Source organism: Piliocolobus tephrosceles, chromosome 21 (genome assembly GCF_002776525.5).
Source record: "Piliocolobus tephrosceles isolate RC106 chromosome 21, ASM277652v3, whole genome shotgun sequence".
NCBI classification, from domain to species: domain Eukaryota; kingdom Metazoa; phylum Chordata; class Mammalia; order Primates; family Cercopithecidae; genus Piliocolobus; species Piliocolobus tephrosceles.
This window is the reverse complement of record NC_045454.1, coordinates 28,480,485-28,497,957: the sequence shown is the minus strand read 5'-3', so window position 1 is coordinate 28,497,957 and position 17,473 is coordinate 28,480,485. Positions and strand designations below refer to the sequence as shown.

General features: G+C 37.9%; 1 pseudogene; it reads right to left on the bottom strand.

Annotated features, from left to right (window-relative positions):
• Positions 1 to 17,473, bottom strand: part of LOC111529997 — a 43,400-nt pseudogene that overhangs the window by 21,409 nt on the left and 4,518 nt on the right.

Here is a 17,473-nt window from a genome sequence, read left to right as displayed (position 1 = left end):
CAACCCAGATGCATTTAAATAAAGTTGATCTCCCCACATATCCTATTTAAACCAGGGCATCAAATTTTTAACAGTAACAACTTCCCAATGTGTCTCCATATTAGCAAGACTACTCTATCAGCCATCTCAGACCAGACCAGCACAAAATTCACACACAAAGCTGCCATAAAAGTTAAAAAATAATCTTAAGGACCTACATCTGGGTGAAAGGGCTTTAAAGCCTTCAGCACTCTTAAGCTTTTTTCTAACTGCATGGGTGCTGTAGAAGGAATCTTAAGTATCTGAGATTCTATGATTCTAATATAAATTACATTTGAATAAACCTAAGCAGTTATCAGGATTATCTAATTTTAATATTCTTGTAGAAAGAATGACTTAAAATCTGACAAACTGACTTAGGACAGTTTAGCTACAGGAAAAAACAGTCTACCTCATTAATTAACAAAAACCATCAGCTCTCTATAAATCTTAATCAAATCAATAATACAGGCCAAGCCTCTGAGTGGGTTTACAAAAACCTGGAATATCAGAAAACAAAAATCTCGCTTGACTTTCATTATAAAACAGAAGCCAAACACACAGACAAAGCTGTAAGAAAGAAAGACCTCATTGTCTAACGATAAGTCCTTGAGTATATGAAAGCAGTAACTGCAGTAACAGGCAAAGCCACTGAACTTATCCGTACTTGAAGGGTACAGATAAGCCTTTGGGGGCACTAGAGAAGGCAAGACGACTCCATACACTAGAATGCTATCAGGGGTCGTCTAGAAATGACTGAACAGTGAGTAATTTTGTTTCTGATTCTGTATGTGTCGGCCTGTACTTTGAATATTTTCCACAATAATCATTGGTTTTTTTTACCATTAGAAAAATTAAAAATAGAAAATTATTGCATATTGAAGAAAAAACAGATTTTTACACAAATTATGTATTCTTACCAATTTAAAACATAAAGCCATTACCTAAAATGAACAGACTTTCTAAAGAAGAAAGAGAAGCCCAACTATAAGTACTATTAATACTCTGCACATAGTAGGTACTCAATATATCTCGTTTTAAGTGTTAGCTATAGATTACCATCAGATAAGCTTTAATTTACTCATAAGCAAGTGCTCCATATATTCACACCAGAGATACCATTTGATTCCTCAGTTCTCAGAAATGTCCTCTGTTAGTAAATTTACAGTCATTTTTACACTCAACTATCAGAATTTGATAGGTTATTTATGACACTCTGGCAATTACATTGTAATTTCCTCACCAATCTAAGAAGAACTCTTATCTACTATACAATTTATAATATCAATGTTATTTTTACTCTGCCAAAAAAAAAAGTGTTTTTATTGCAGTGATTTATCCTGCAGATGTGTTACTTATACATACACATCTATTATAAATCAAGCATTGGAGATGAGAAAGAACAAAATTAACAAACATAAAACAAAAAAGGGAGTGAGATGATGTACTAGTGAACAGCAGGAAATTAAACTCCCAGCCTTGATTCCATTAAGAAATTTTGACAAGATAAAGATCAAGAGCACAGCTTAAGCAGTTTGTGAACAGCTGCACAAGTCCCAAAACGATATATGAATTTTTTGCATTACAAGCTTCATTGCTAACTTGTAGCAGTTTTGGTAAATAGTTGAACAGGTACAACTAAATTTGATACATTATGGAAATACACAGGACCAAGATGAACAATTGTAAAGTAATCTAAACTTAGGAATTACTCCAAATGAACAAAAAGATTATAACTTGAAAAGTTATTTTTAATAGATATTAAAGATATCTATTAAAGCAGATAATAGTTATCTATTTATTAACTAATATATTTATTTTAATATTAATATTTCAACATTGTTTCAATGTTTTCAAAAGCATACTGTGTCGAGAGACAAAGTGCAGCATTTGTGACACTCAGCAAACTTTTAGAGAATTAAGATAATTTTTGATACCAATTTCAAGTAAAACATCCTTCACCATATCTCTCATAAAAATAAGCTAAATTTAAAACAAAAAAGTCATGCACTAAGATATCACAATATCTATGAGACAAGAGCAAGCAACAAACTAAAAAATACTGAAATTAAAAAATATATATTGTTGCAATTTTTTTTTTTTAATTCTAGAAATTTGACATCCTTTCCATAAATCACCTACAATCTGTAAAGCATGCTTCTTCCTCATGGTCTTTTTTCTATATAGGCCTGTAAGTAACTTCCCAACATATACACTGCTACAAAGAACCACAAGTCCACTTAAAAACTGGGTCAACTCCTTTTAAGCTTCCAATGCCTTTAATGTTTCAAGGCAATTCAATAATTCATTTGAAGCCAAATAGGTTGAAATCACATTCTTGGAGTGTTAACAAGAACAGTCGTTTATTGTTTACTTAATCATGTCATGCATGAGAGTTTGGTTGTGTCTTCCATTCCCACCTTCCAACTCAATGGAGTCAACACTGCACTCCATTATGCCATGTACCACAAAATGGCCAGGACAAACAATAACAGTGTCACCTTCATAGCAGGCATTTATAACAGGTAATGGATCATTACAGAACTAGAAAACAACATACTTGCAAATATACACCCTCACATGGTTTGGATCTGTGTCCCCACCCAAGTCGCATGTTCAATTGTAATCCCCAATGTTGGATGTGGGGTCTAGTTGGAGGTGACTGGGTCACAGGGACAGTTTCTAACAGTTTAATACCATCCCCCTAGTGCTGTCTCATGATAGAGTTCTCACGAGATCTGGTTGTTTAAAAGTATGTAGCACCTACCCTCTCTCTCTCTCTTCCTCCTGCTCCAGCCATGTAAGCCTTGCCTGCTTCCCCTTCACCTTCCGCCATGATGGTGAGTTTCCTGAGGCCTCCCCTGCCATGTGTCCTTATAACCTGCAGAACTGTGAGCCAATTAAACCTCTTTTCTTTATAAATTACCCTGTTTCAGGTATTTATAGGCAGTGTGCAAAGTGACAAATATACACCCCCACAAAGCAACTTGAGTATTATTCCAAGTGCCTTTATATCTCACTCTGAAAATGGAGCCAACACTGCACACTGAAGCATCTCCTTTGGTAGTGGACTGAACCAAATGAATGCCTGGTAAATGGCTACTGCTGATGAAAGGCAGGGTTCTCACTACTTCCTATATAACAGAAAACCATCTCTGGGAAGCTTTTTGTAGAATTCATGAAAACGTATGGTGAATCAGAAGGAAAAAAGCCGCTTGCAGCAAGAAACTCTCCTTTTACCTGTATTTCTATCTCTTTCCCCAAGGCACCTGGCAAAGCCTGTCCGTGAGTAGGGTCCACAGCAGACCAGTCATCCTGGTGAAGGAGATCTCATGGGTGGAACTACTGACCACTGGATGGACACCCTTTGCTTAGATGTTAGAATTCTGATAATCAAACACATACCATGAAGAATCCAAACAGACGTATCAGTTCTCAGTAAGACAGCGAGGAAGAAAAGATGCTAACTAGCTAAGAATTACAAAGACACACATACCTCAACAAAGGATTCTTCATGAGTTTTAGCTTTTGCTTCACCTGTTCAATCTCTGAATACAATTTTAACCCTTCAACCATGGAGATATTTTCCTGCTCAAAGCTACAATTTGACAAACTGCTTCTCAGATTTAAAAATTTGCTGTAAATCTCCTCACACTGAGACAACAGATTGTGGCAGTCACGTCCTGAAGGAACTCCAGTTTTCAAGAATGTCATAATGCCTGAGAGTTTAAAAGCAAACTGAAATCCATTGCCTTTCAGACACATTTTTTCTCATTAAGAAAGCCCATGTAGTCCTCAAAGACCCACTAAGAAAAGTGCTTTATAACTCAGGTACATGTTAAGTCTCCCTGAATAGTACTCTAAGTAGTAGCTGTAGAAAGTTTGAAGCACCACTTCATTAAAGTCACTAATTTTTCTTCTTTTGAGGAATTGTTTTTTCTTAGATCCAAACATTTGTGCTGTAGAATTACATAAAGTTCATGTTGTACAATTTGTAATCATTATTTAATAAGAAATTATTCTCTTTTCATATATATTTGATTCAAAATCTTAATAAGGAGTGGGTGGCAAGGGCCAACTGGGGAATAGGTGCATAGAGCGAAGTAAATTGTTTCACAATGGTTAAGAGTGCCATGTTTTTCAGAGATCTCAATGTAATTTTAAAATGTTTTAAAAGATTACCATATTTATAGGACCAAAAATTAGAAATGACTCAAATTGTCTAGTCCTTCCTTGCACTTAAAGCACTATATAAGCACAAAATTATTTGAATATTCCCTGAGAAAGATCATGGGATTTCAAAAAAATAAATCTTTGAGATTCCGAGGGGAAAAAAATGCTGTCATTATTAGAGAATGATTAACACAAAATAACCTCGTACTGGACAACCTCACTAGCACTTGAAATTTATTCATTTACATAAGTTCTCAAATATAATGACAGAACAAAAAGTATGTCTCAATGTAATAAAATAATTTATAGATGTACAGTCAATAGATATTAAACTAATGGGTTTAACACTAAACTATTGCCACTACTTGTAGTTTTAAAATAATTGCTTTATTTTTCAGTTAAATGTATATCAACTAGCTGTGCCTTAGGTTACAGCTTCTCAATTCTGATATTAGAATCACCTAGGATCTTTCAAAAATACAGACGCTCAGGCCAACATCCAGAGCAATAAAAACTGGTCTCTGAAAGTGGAGAGGTATTTTTTAAAGTTCCCTAGGGATGTAATGTGTAGCCAAAGTTGAGAACTATTGTCTTAGATGACTATTATCTTTTTAACTTAGTCATGCTCTGAAGAAGATGGGGGGGAAAAGCAGAACAAACCCCTAATTTATATCAAATTATGGTGAACACTCAATATTTAAAATGAACAGAGGATTTTATTTTCTTGCTTTTCAAGTAAATGGATTAGGTAAAGCTTGAAAAAGTAGGGATTTTGTCTACTTTGGCTACCCACACTCATTTAAAGATATTCTAGAAATCTACTTTGCAAATAAGAAATTAGGAACCAAATCATTGGTCTATTAAGTCGTAAAGATTAAGACTAAAATTTTAAAATAAGTTTCTTAGCATTTCCAATATCCATGCAAGTTAGCTTATTTCTTCTCATTAGATTGAAACTTCATAGTCTAGAACCAATAAACCAACACCATCTTCAGACCCCTAAGTTCTGAAGCAGTGTGTTTTGAATTAAAAAGGAAAGTATTTGCCACACAGTGCAAAATCAAGACAGTGATTTGATCTTGCTGGCTGATAGCTCTACTCCTATCTTAGCCCAAGGACCTTTTTAGAGTCTGCCTACATTTGGTAACATTCCAGTCCCTCCATCAAGTGCCATAGTTTCTTCTCCGTAACTAAAAACAATTCCTCCCTTATGCTGTCCCATCTGCCAGTGATGTACAAGGCATGTATGGAAATCATTACTTGTTCACACATGCAAGGCTCTCAAATCAGAGTACAATTTTTGTCCACATACAGATCAAATTTGCCAGACATGCATTATATTCTCCTACCATTACATCCACTTCAATCAAAACCAATGACTACTCTTTAAGAGCAAGTGTATCAAACCTAGAAAATACTCAAGCTTTTTGATGTTCTGGGATTGTACTGAACACACTATAGAAAAATAGGAAATGCATAATGGAAAAATTAGAAAGGCTAAATAGAAATCACAGCCAACTTATGAAAGCTGAAATCAGACATACATAATTCTAAACCACGTAGAACCATTAACCAGATTTTCGTTTTTTAAATTTTGTTATTATTTACTACTTAAACCAAGAGAAACTTACTAAATCAAATCAAACTGCATGAAAATGTAAAGAATTCCTGCCTTGTCTTATATAGTCAAATCATCTTTCACATAGGAAAAACAAATTACCTTCTACAATTTTTTTTAATGTGAGTTCTAATTTTATTGCAGCATTGCCTAATAATTTACTGCTCATGAATATAGGAGAAAATTACTGTCTTAGGGCACCATCTAGTGGAAAGATAAGTGTCACATGTAACAAGACCAGCATAGAACAACTACTTAATTTAGGTTGCATGATTAATTTTGGTAGTTTTGTATGGAAGGGCTTTTCCTTGTCAAAATATGATAAATTAAAAGAATGTGTTTAGGTATTTTGGATTCATCTGTTAGTTTAACCTAGTATGTTTTACTATAGGAACTTAGAGTAAAGCCATATAGCTTAAAAAGTATTCTTTAAAAGTTTAAAGCAAAAAAGTCTCTATAATTCAAATAAGTTCACTCTTTGAAAAAAACAATTGTCATTGAATAGATGTTCACAAACCTCCTGATTTTGGACTCAGTTTATAAACAGTAAAAGCAGGTTTCTCTGCACTTGTTCGTTTCATTTAATAACTTGAAAAGGGGTTGCACTATTTGGATATTGGTCTATTTCTGTCTATAGGCCCTTGGAGTAAGAGTGTACATATGTGTGTGTTGTGCATGCATGTGCGTGTGTGTGTGTCTCACAAAGGTAAAATTAAGCCATGATAACTATTTTTTCAATATGTACAAGATCAGTAATAAACACAATCTCAACTGAGGTTCAACACATCTGACAAAACAATCATATGCATCATCCTTTTCTTCACTCCAACTCTTCCAAATGTTTTGGTAGGAAAACCTAAAAAATAACTTAATATCGTTCAAATTTAATCACTGGCCCCAAATGTTAGGATTCTGGAGGGATGAGAGCTAAAAAATAAATCAAAGCAATTCTCATATCTCAGAGAATGCTGCATATTTGCTATGGTTATCAGTTGAGTCACATAAGATAATGACCTTCTTTGGATCAGCTAGAGGGGTTTTTCTACAACATTCTTTGTATAAAACTTTCTTTTTATCAGAAGTAGTATTTATTTACCACCTGTAACTGGGCAGATAGTAGTTCCATTTGTTGAGATAGAAAACACGGGGAGAGAAACAGGTTTGGGGTTGAAAATGAAGAGTTTTGTCTTTGCCATGTTCAGGTTGAGATGCCTATCTGACCTCCCAGTAATGATGTCAAGTGTGCAGAGGAATACACAAGCCCAGAGATCCAGGGAAAGGTCAGGGCTAGAGACATAAATCTCGGAGGTGTCAGCACATTAATAGTTTTAAAGCAGTAAATGAGATCATCTAAGGATATAATATAAAGCAGCAGTTCTCAACCCTGGTTGCACATTAGGGTCCCCCAGGACACTTTAAAAAATTGATTCCCTATCCCAGACCAATAAATCAGGTATCTGTGGAGGGAGGGGGGTTAGCATCCACATTTTTTTTAAAGCTCTCTAAGCACTTTAACAAATTTTTATGACAAAAAATTCTAAACATATAACAGATAAAATAGTATCATGAATATCATGTATCCATCAGTCAATTCCAATAATTACCCACTTAGGAGCAATCTAATTTCATCTCTACCTCACCAACCTACCCTCTGCTCCTCTCCTCCCACCATCCTTTCCCTGGCTTATTTTGAAGCAAATCTCAGATACATAAAATCATTCACAAATTTTTAGCCCTAAAATAAATCTTTATGCCAAAAAAGTTTTAATTTCTAATATTACCAAATACCCAGTCAGTACTCAAATTTTCCTAATTTTCTCTTTGCTGTTGTTGTTTTACAGTTGACTTATTCAAATTAGGATCCAAACAAGGCCAGCTGTGGTCCTTAATGGATGTGTCTCTTAAATCATTTTTATTCTATACATTACCCCTTGTTCTTTTTACCCTTGTAATTTATTTAATAGCTTCCCATACACTGAATTTTGTTGATTACTTCTCCAGGGGGTCATTTATTTAACATGTTTTTCTGTTTCCTTTCTTTCTAGTAAACTGATAGTAAGATCTAGAGCTTGATGGGCTTCAGGAAAGATTTGCTGGCAGGAATACTTCAAGTGAGGTATGATGTACTTGCATCAGGAAGCGCATACAGCAAGTCCTCTAATGTCAGCCTTTCATTCAATGTCTTTCATTATATAAAGGAATAAACATCAATTCCTGGACATAGTCACAGCCTGTGTGGAGTTTTCATGTTTTCCCATGTCTGCATGGGTTTTCTACACGTACCCTGGCTTCCCACATCATAAAGATGTGCATACGAAAGATGTGCATGATAGCTGAACTGGTGTGTCAACATCCTCCCAGTCTGAGTGTGGGTGTGAGTGCGCCCTGGGATGAAATGGCATTCTGTCTCATGCTGGTTCCTATCTTGCACCTTAAGCTGCCATGATAGGTTTTGGCCACCTGCAATCCTGAACTGGAACAAGCAAGTTGGAAAATGAAAAAATGAATATGAATTATTGTCAAATAAAAAATTTTAAATTAGACAATAATCATACAAATGCACAACAATAAACAATGCAGTATAAAATCGCTCGGCAAGTCCATCAAGTTTGTGACTGGTTTCAACCACGTGGTGGTAAAGGGTACTCCTTACAATATTTACTTTGCTGACATTTATTCCTCAATTTGACCAACAACCACCATGAATGACTGCCATGACTCACCGGTTCACCAAAAATTGGGTAAATAATTATTTTGTTTTCTTACATGTATACAGGATTCACATTTATTTCAATGTTCAAGATTAAAATTGTTTTGGGTCTTTATTAGAAGTTTGGTGATGTTTTTGTGACCAGAAATATGCCATAGGAACTTTAACTTTTGTTTATATGTATTAGCCTATGGTAACATTGGTTTTGTTATTTCGCTTAAAGTTGAAGTTTCCAAGAACCTGTCAACAACAGTAAGTGAAGACTTCTATAATGCCTAGCCATCTCTTTTTGTGAGGTTAAGACTGATCAATGGATTCAGGTGTTGTCAACCTGATTCATCCACTACAAAGTTCTCTATTAATTTTTTACCTAAAGATTATAGCAGTCATGGAGGATCACTGCTTATAACCTTTATTTCATTAGTGGTTACAAAATATGGATATTCTATCATTCCTTCTTCATGTAGTGGTTGGAACACGTCTATAAGGAAAATCCCCAAGTTATTATAATGTACTTCCAAGGTAGAGTAGATTAGAAAAAGAAGAGTAATCGGATTGATCCCTTGGTAACTCGAACACTCTAAAAAGATAGAGCATGAGAGAAGAGCTGGGCAAGATAACTAGAAAACCAAGCCAGTGAGACACGAAATGAACAGTGCTGTCACAGAGGCTGAGAGGACAGTGTGTTAAGATGGGAATGGAGGAGGCGGAGCAAGGTGGTAGAAAAGAAGGCTCCTCTGATCATCCTCTGTGCAAGGACACCAATTTAACAACTAACCACAAAGAAAACCAACTTCGTCAGAACTAAAAATCACACGATCACCTATAGTACCTGGTTTTAAGTTCATACCACTGAAAAGAGGCATGGAAGAGATAGAAAAAGAAATCTTGAATCACCAATGCCACCCCTCACCCACCCTCCTGTGTGGTACAGAGAGCATATCTGGGCGCTGGAGGAGAGAGAGCACTGCAATTGTGAGGCGTTAAACTCAGCTGTCCTGCTACAGCAGAAAGGAAAACTGGACCAACTCAGCTGATGCTCACCCATGGCAGCATTTAAACCAGGCCCAGCCAGAGCGGAATCACTCTTCCCAGCAGTCCAAACTTGAGATCCTGTAAACCTCGCCACTGAGGGCTAAAGCACTTTGTGTCTCTAAGTAAACTTGAAAGGCAGACTAGGCCATAAGGACTGCGACTCTCAGGTGAGTCCTAGGGCTGAAACGGGCCCAGAGCACAGTGGACTTGGTAGGGGCACACAACCTACTGAGACATCAGCTGAGGTGGCTAAGGGAGTGCTGGCATCACCCCACTCCTAAACCCAGACTGCACAGCTCACAGCTCTAAAGGAGACCCCTTTCCTCCACTTGAGAAGAGAAGGGGAAGAGTGGTGAGGTCTTCATCTTCCATCTTGGATACCAGCTCAGCCACAGCAGGACAGGTCACCAGGCAGAGTTGTGAGGCTCCCCCACCCCACATTCCAGGCCCTAACTCCCAATCCCCAATGACATTTCTAGACACATCCTGGGTTACAAGGACCCAGTCCTGCCAGCATTCATCATCTGCCAACTGAAGACCCCTTGGGCCCTGAATAACCAGCAGTGATACCCAGGTACTATGTCAAGGGCCTTAGTGAGCCACTGAGACTTGCTGGCTTCAGGGGAGACTCAGCACATTCCTAGCTGTGGTGGGCCACAGGCCAAGACTCCTTCTGCTTGAAAAAAGTAAAGGGGACTTCATCTTGCACCTTAGACACTAGCAAAGCCACAGTGGGGTAGAGTACCCAGCGGGCTATTAGCATCCCTAATTCCGGGACTTGATTCTTGAATGGCATTTCTGGACCTGTCCTGGGTCAGAGGGAGGGAAGCCCACTGCCGTGAAGGGTGAGTCCCAGGCCAGGCAGCATTCACCACCAACCGAGTCGAGAGACCTGGGGCCTTACGGGAACATCAGCAATAGTCTGGCAGTAGTCCTTGTGGCCTGGGATGGTGGTAGCTACGGGGTGAGGCTCCTCTGCTTTTGGAAAGGGGACAGAAGAGTGAGAAGGACTGTATCTTGTGGTTTGAGTGTCAGCTCAGCCACAATACAACAGAACATCAGGTAGACGTCTAAGGCTTTGGCTCTAGTCCCTGACTTCAGGACACCTCTGGATCCACCTGGAGCCTGGGGGACCTCATCACCCTGAAGGGAAAGACACAGGCCTGGCTGGCTTTGCCACTTGCTGATTGTTAAGCACCAGGTTCCTGAGCAAATATAGGCAGTAGCCAGGATGTGGTTACAGTAGGCCTTGGGTGAGACTCAGTGGTGTGCTGGCTTCAGGTCTGACCCAGTACAGTCACAGCGGTGGTGGCCACAGGGGTGGTTGTGTCACTCCACCCCCAACTTCAGGCGACTCAGAAGAGAAACTCTGCTTGGGAGAAAGTAAGGGAAGAGAACAAGAGTCTCTGCCTGGTAATCCAAAGAATTCTCCTGGATCTTGCCGAAGACCATAAAGGCAGTACCTCTATGAGTCTGCAAGAACCATAGTGTTACTGGACTTGGAGTGCCCTCTAAAGCAGGTACAGCTTAGATCACAACACTCAAGTCTCTTCGAATATCTGGAAAGCCTTCCTAAGAAAGACGAGTACAAACAAACCCAGACAGTAAAGACTACAAGTAAGTACCTAACTCTTCGATGCCCAGACACAGATGAACACCTACAAGAATCAAGACATTCCAGGAAAAAAATACCTCACCAAATGAACTAGATAAGGCACCAGGGCTCTTCCTGAAGAAACAGCAATACATGACCTTTCAGATAGAGAATTCAAAATAGCTGTTTTGAGAAAACTCAAGAAAATTCAAGGCAACACAGAAAAGAAATGCAGAATTCTATCAGATAAATTTAACAAAGAGACTGAAATAAAAAGAATCGAGCAGAAATTATGGAGGTGAAAAATGCAATTGGCATACTGAAGAATGGGATAGAGTCCATTAATACCAGAATTAATCAAGCAGAAGAAAGAATAGTGAGCTTCAATACAAGCTATTGGAAAATACACACTCAGAGAAGAAAGAAAAAAACAATGAAACATGTCTACAGGATGTAGAAAATAGCCTCAAAAGGGTAATTCTAAGAGTTATTGGTCTTAGAGAGCAGGTAGAGAAAGAAATGGGGGTTGCAAGTTTATTCAAATCCTCCTTAAGGATAGGTCATATGTTAGGTATCAAAACAAGTCTTCAAACATTCAAAAAAACTGAGATAATACCAAGCATCTTCTCTGACCAAAGGAGAATAAAACTAGAAATCAGTAAGAGGAATTTTGGAAACTACACAAATATATGGAAATTAAACAATATGCGCCTAAAGGACCAGTGAGTCAATGAAGAAATTAAGGAAAAAATTGAACAATTTCTTGAAACAGATGATAATGGAAATACAACACAGCAAAACCTATGAGATACAGTAGAAGTAGTACTCAAAAGAAAGTTTATAGCTATAAGTGCCTACATCAAAAAGAGGAAGAACTCCACATAAATAATCTAACAATGCATCTTAAAGAACTAGAAAAGCAAGAGCAAATCAAACCCAAAATTACAAGAAAATAAATAATAAAGATCAGCACAGACATAAATAAAACTGAAATGAAAATACAAAACAGCAATGAAACAAAAGGTTGTTTTTTAAGAAGTTAAACAAGATTGACATAGCCAAACTAAAAAAAAAAAAAAAGATACAAATAAAATCAAAAATGAAAAAGGAGACATTACAACTGATATTGTAGAAATTCAAAGAATTTGATTCCTAGTATCACTGGTAGATAGTATAAGCAACTATACACCAATAAATCAGAAAATCTAGAAGAAATGGACAAATTCCTAGATATATACAACCAATCAAGATTGAATCAGGAAGAAATCTAAAACCTGAATGGACCAATAAGAAGTAACAATGTTGAAGCTATAATAAAAAGTCTCCCAGTAAAGAAAGGCTCGGGACTGATGGTTTCACTGCTGAATTTTTACCAATCCTCCCCAAACTATTCCAAAAAATAGAGGAGGAAGGAATACTTCCAAACTCATTCTACAAGACCAGTATTACCCTGATATCAAAATCAGACAAAGACACATCAAAACAAAACAAAACAAAACAAAACAAAAAAGAAAAGAAAGAAAACTACAGGCCAATATCTCTGATGAATATTGATTCAAAAATTCTCAACATTACCAAACCAAATTCACTAACATATTAGATCATTCATCATGATCAAATGTAATTTATCCCTGGGATGCAAGGATGGTTCAACATACATAAATCAATGTGACATATCATAACAGAATGAAGGATAAAAATCATATGATCATTTCAATTGGTGCTGAAAAGGCATTTCATAAAATTCAACTTCCCTTCATGATGAAAACTCTCAAAAAGCTGGGTACAGAAGGAACATATATCAACATAATAAAAGCCATATACAGCAGACCAATAGCTCTTATCATACTGAATGCAGAGAACTCAAAGTCTTTCCTGTAAGATTTGGAATACAAGGATGCCCACTTTCACTACTGTTATTCACCACAGTACTATAAGTCCTAGCTAGAGCAATCAGACAAGAGAAGGATATAAAGGGTATCCAAATTGGAATGGAAGAAGTCAAGTTATCCTTATTTGCAGATGACGTGATCTTATATTTGAAAAAAACCTAAAGACTCCACCCAAAAACTATTAGAAGTGATAAATTCAGTCAAGTTGCAGAATACAAAATCAATATATAAAAATCAGTAGCATTTTTATATGACAATAGTGAACAATCTGAAAAAAAATAAGTACCCCCTTTTAAAATAGTTACACATAAAATTAAATACCTAGGAACTACCCAAAGAAGTGAAAGATTACAATGAAAACTATCAAACAGTGATGAAAGAAATTAAAAAGAACACCAAAAAAAGGAAAAATAATCCATGTTCATGGAATGGTAGAAGCAATTTTGTTAAAATGTCGATACTACACAAAGCAATCTACAGATTCAATGCTATCATAAGGAAAAAGAACAAAACTGGAAGAATCACATTACCTGACTTTAAAATTATATCACAGAGCTATAGTAACCAAACTGCAGGGACTGGCATAAAAACAGACACATAGACCAATGATAAAGAATAGAGAACCAAAAAACAAATCCCCACACATACAGTGAACTCATTTCCCACAAAGGTGCCAAGAATAAACACTGGGGAAAAGATAGCTTCTTCAGAAACTGGTGCTGGGAAAACTGGATATCTATATGCAGAAGAAGGAAACTAGACTCCTATCTCTTGCTATACACACAAATCAAACCAAAATGAAGACTTAAATCTAAAACCTCAAATTATAAAAAACCCTTAAACTATAAAACTACTACAAAAAATATTAGGGTTTTCTCTAGAACATTGGTCTGGGCAAAAACTTACTGAGTAATACCCTACAAGCACAGACAACCAAAACAGAAATGGACAGATGGGATCACATCTAGTTAAAAAGCTTCTTCATAGCAAAGGATACAATCAATGAAGTGAAGAGACAACCCATGGAATGGGAGAAAATATCTGCAAACTACCCATCTGACAAGAAATTAATAACCAGAATATACACGGGGCTGCAAACAACTCTATAGGAAAAAATCTAATCATCAAAAAATGGGCAAAATATTTGAATAGCCATTTCTCAAAAGAAGACATACAAATGGCAAACAGGCATATGAAAAGGTGCTCAACATCATTGATCACCAGAGCAACGCAAATCAAAACTACAATGAGATATCATCTCACCCCAGTTAAAATGGCTTATATCCAAAAGACAGACAATAACAAATGCTGGTGAAGATGTTAAGAAAAGGGAACCACACTGGGCACGGTGGCTCATGCCTGTAATCCCAGCACTTTTGGAGGCCAAGGAGGGTGGATCACTGGAGGTTGGGAGTTCGAGACCAGCCTGACCAACATGGAGAAACCCCATCTCTACTAAAAATACAAAATTAGCTGGGCGTGGTGGCACATCCCTATAATCCCAGCTATTCAGGAGGCTGAGGCAGGAGAATCGCTTGAACCCGGAAGGCGGAGGTTGTGGTGAGCTGAGATCGTGCCATTGCACTACAGCCTGGGCAACAGGAATGAAACTCCATCTCAAAAAAAAAAAAAAAAAAAGAAAGAAAGAAAAGAAAAGGGAACCATCCTACACTGTTGGTGAGAATGTAAATTAGTAAAATAACTATGGAGAACAGCTTGGAAGTTCCTCGAAAAACTAAAAATGGAGCTACCATATCATCCAGCAATCCCACTCCTAGGTATATATCCAAAAAGAAGGAAAATCAGTATATTGAAAAGATACCTGCACTCATACGTTTATTTGCAGGACAGTTTACAATAGCTGGGATTTGGCAGCAACCTAAGTGTCCATCAACACAAAAATGGATAAAGAACACATGTGACTTATACACAATGGAATACTATTCAGCCATAAAAAAGAATGAATCATTTGCAACAACATGGATGAAACTGGGGATCATTCTGTTAAGTGAAATAAGCCAGGCACAGAAATACAAACATTGCATGTTCTCACTTATTTGTGAGATCTAAAATTCAAAACAATTGAGCTTATGGAGATAGAGGGTAGAAAGATGGTTACTACAGGCTAAAAGGGAAGTCGGGGGGGTGAGGGGAAGGTGGGGATGGTTAATTAGAAAGAATGAATAGAAACTATTAGTTGACAGCACAACAGACTGACTATACTCAATAATAACATAATTGTACATGTTAAAAGAACAAAAAGAGTCTAATTGGATTGTTTATAACACAAAGGATAAGCACTTGAAGAGAAGGATACACTATTCTCCATGATGTGATTATTTCACATTGCATGCCTGTATCAAAACATCTCATGTAACTCATAAATATATAAACCTACTATGTACCCACAAAAATTAAAAATAAAAAAATAAAAAGATAGAAATGATCAAATACCTAGAATGCAGTCAAAAGGTCAAGCAGTATGAGATCAGAGAGGTGTCAACTGGATTTGAGAACATGGAAGTCTTTGGTAATCTTGAGCACAATTTTCATGGTGAAGTTAGACTAGAAGTGTTACTGGGATGCCAAGAAGTAGAGACCGTCTGTCTGTGACTATATATAACTCTTTTGAAAAGTTCTGTGTGAAAAGAAAGGAGCACTAAAAATGAAGCCAGCCATCTTTTAATTCTTATGGATTGGGCTGTCAGTCTCTTCACCCTCTAGAGTCTTTTCTTTTTTTCTTTCTTTTTTTTTTTTTAATGAATCTAAGCATGCCTTTACTCAATTCAAAAAAACCTCTGCTGGCTCTTTGTTGCCCTTAAAATGAAATCCTAAACGTGGTAATATAACATGGATTCATAATTTAACTCCAATTACCTCTCTTGCCTCAGAGCCCTTGTGGGTAAACTCTCAATTTCACAAGCTCTTTCAAACCTCCATGTAACATGCTGGTCAGGCTGCCGGAAGTGTCTTCCTTCTCCACCTGGTAAGCTTGTATTTATATCCCATGACTCAGCTCAGATATCCTCCTCACCAGTACCATGTCGGGCACTTACACATCATTCACATCTGCACCTCCCCAGTCTTTATTCCTTTAAGCCAGAAACATGGGTATCAGCCTTGACTTCCACATCCACTCATGTCTCATCCCCCATAACCACTTGACCACCAAGGCCCAGCTATTCTACTTTCTCAATAAGCTTCTACCCCACTCTAGAACCCTCCATATTCCCACTCTAGACTCCTCCATGTCCCCACTCTAGACCCCTCCATATCCCCACTCTAGATCCCTCTGTGTCCCCATTCTAGACCTCTCCATATCCCCATTTTAGACCTCTCCATATCCCCACTCTGGACCTCTCCATATTCCCCACATCCCCCCATATCTCCACTCTAGACCCTTCCATATCCCCACTCTAGACTCCTCCATATCCCCACTCTAGACCACTCCATATCCCCCACTCTAGACCCCTCCATATCCCCCTCTCAACCTCTCCATATCCTTACTCTAGAACCCTCCATATCCCCACTCTAGACCCCACCATATCCCCTCTAGACCCCTCCATATCCCTACTCTAGACTCCTGCACATTCCCACTCTAGACCCCTCCACATCCCCACTCTAGACCCCTCCACATCCCCACTCTAGATTTCTCCATATCCTTACTCTAGACCCCTCCGTATTCCCAGTCGAGACCCTTCCGTATCCCCACCTCCCTATTCCATCTCCCTCCATTTGTTTTCCACACAGCAGCCAGAATGAACCTTTAAAAACACAAAGCAAGTCATATTCACGCCAAAATAAAAACCCCTCAATGGCTTTTCATGCTCTTACAAAATGATTCACTGGTTGACAGAGCCCTGCACTGTGCCCTGCCAACCTCTCTACCCTGGCTTCCTAGGCCTCTCCCAGCACTGTGTTCTGACCACATTGACCTTGCAGCTCCTTAAACCCACTGAGTTCCTGAACCTGTTCCCCCATCTCTGCCACCCCTTTCACCTGCCACTCCTTTCACCTTTTAGACCCAAATTCGAATGTCATTTCCTCAGGAAATAAGCACAGAACAGCAACCTGACCCAGTCTTAGGACACTCTGAAATTCTTCATGGTGCTCACGGCCGCTTCCAATCGCATCTGCATCCTTATGTGATTATTCCATAAAGCTTCACCTCCCACCTGTAGACTGGCAGCTCCCCGAAGAGGGTGTTGGTTTTGTGCACCAGTCATACCCCACCCTCAACTGAGAACCCAGCACTCCACACTTACTGAATCAATAGGCAAATGAAAACCCTCATAATTTGACCTTCTCTAGTCACTGACCAGAATCTAAGTCCTCAACATGGAGAGTAAATGTAATCAGGCTCCTCTTCCTTAACAGGAATTCTTACCAGTTCCCGGTACTTGTCTTTCTACCAACTTCTATACCCACAGAGA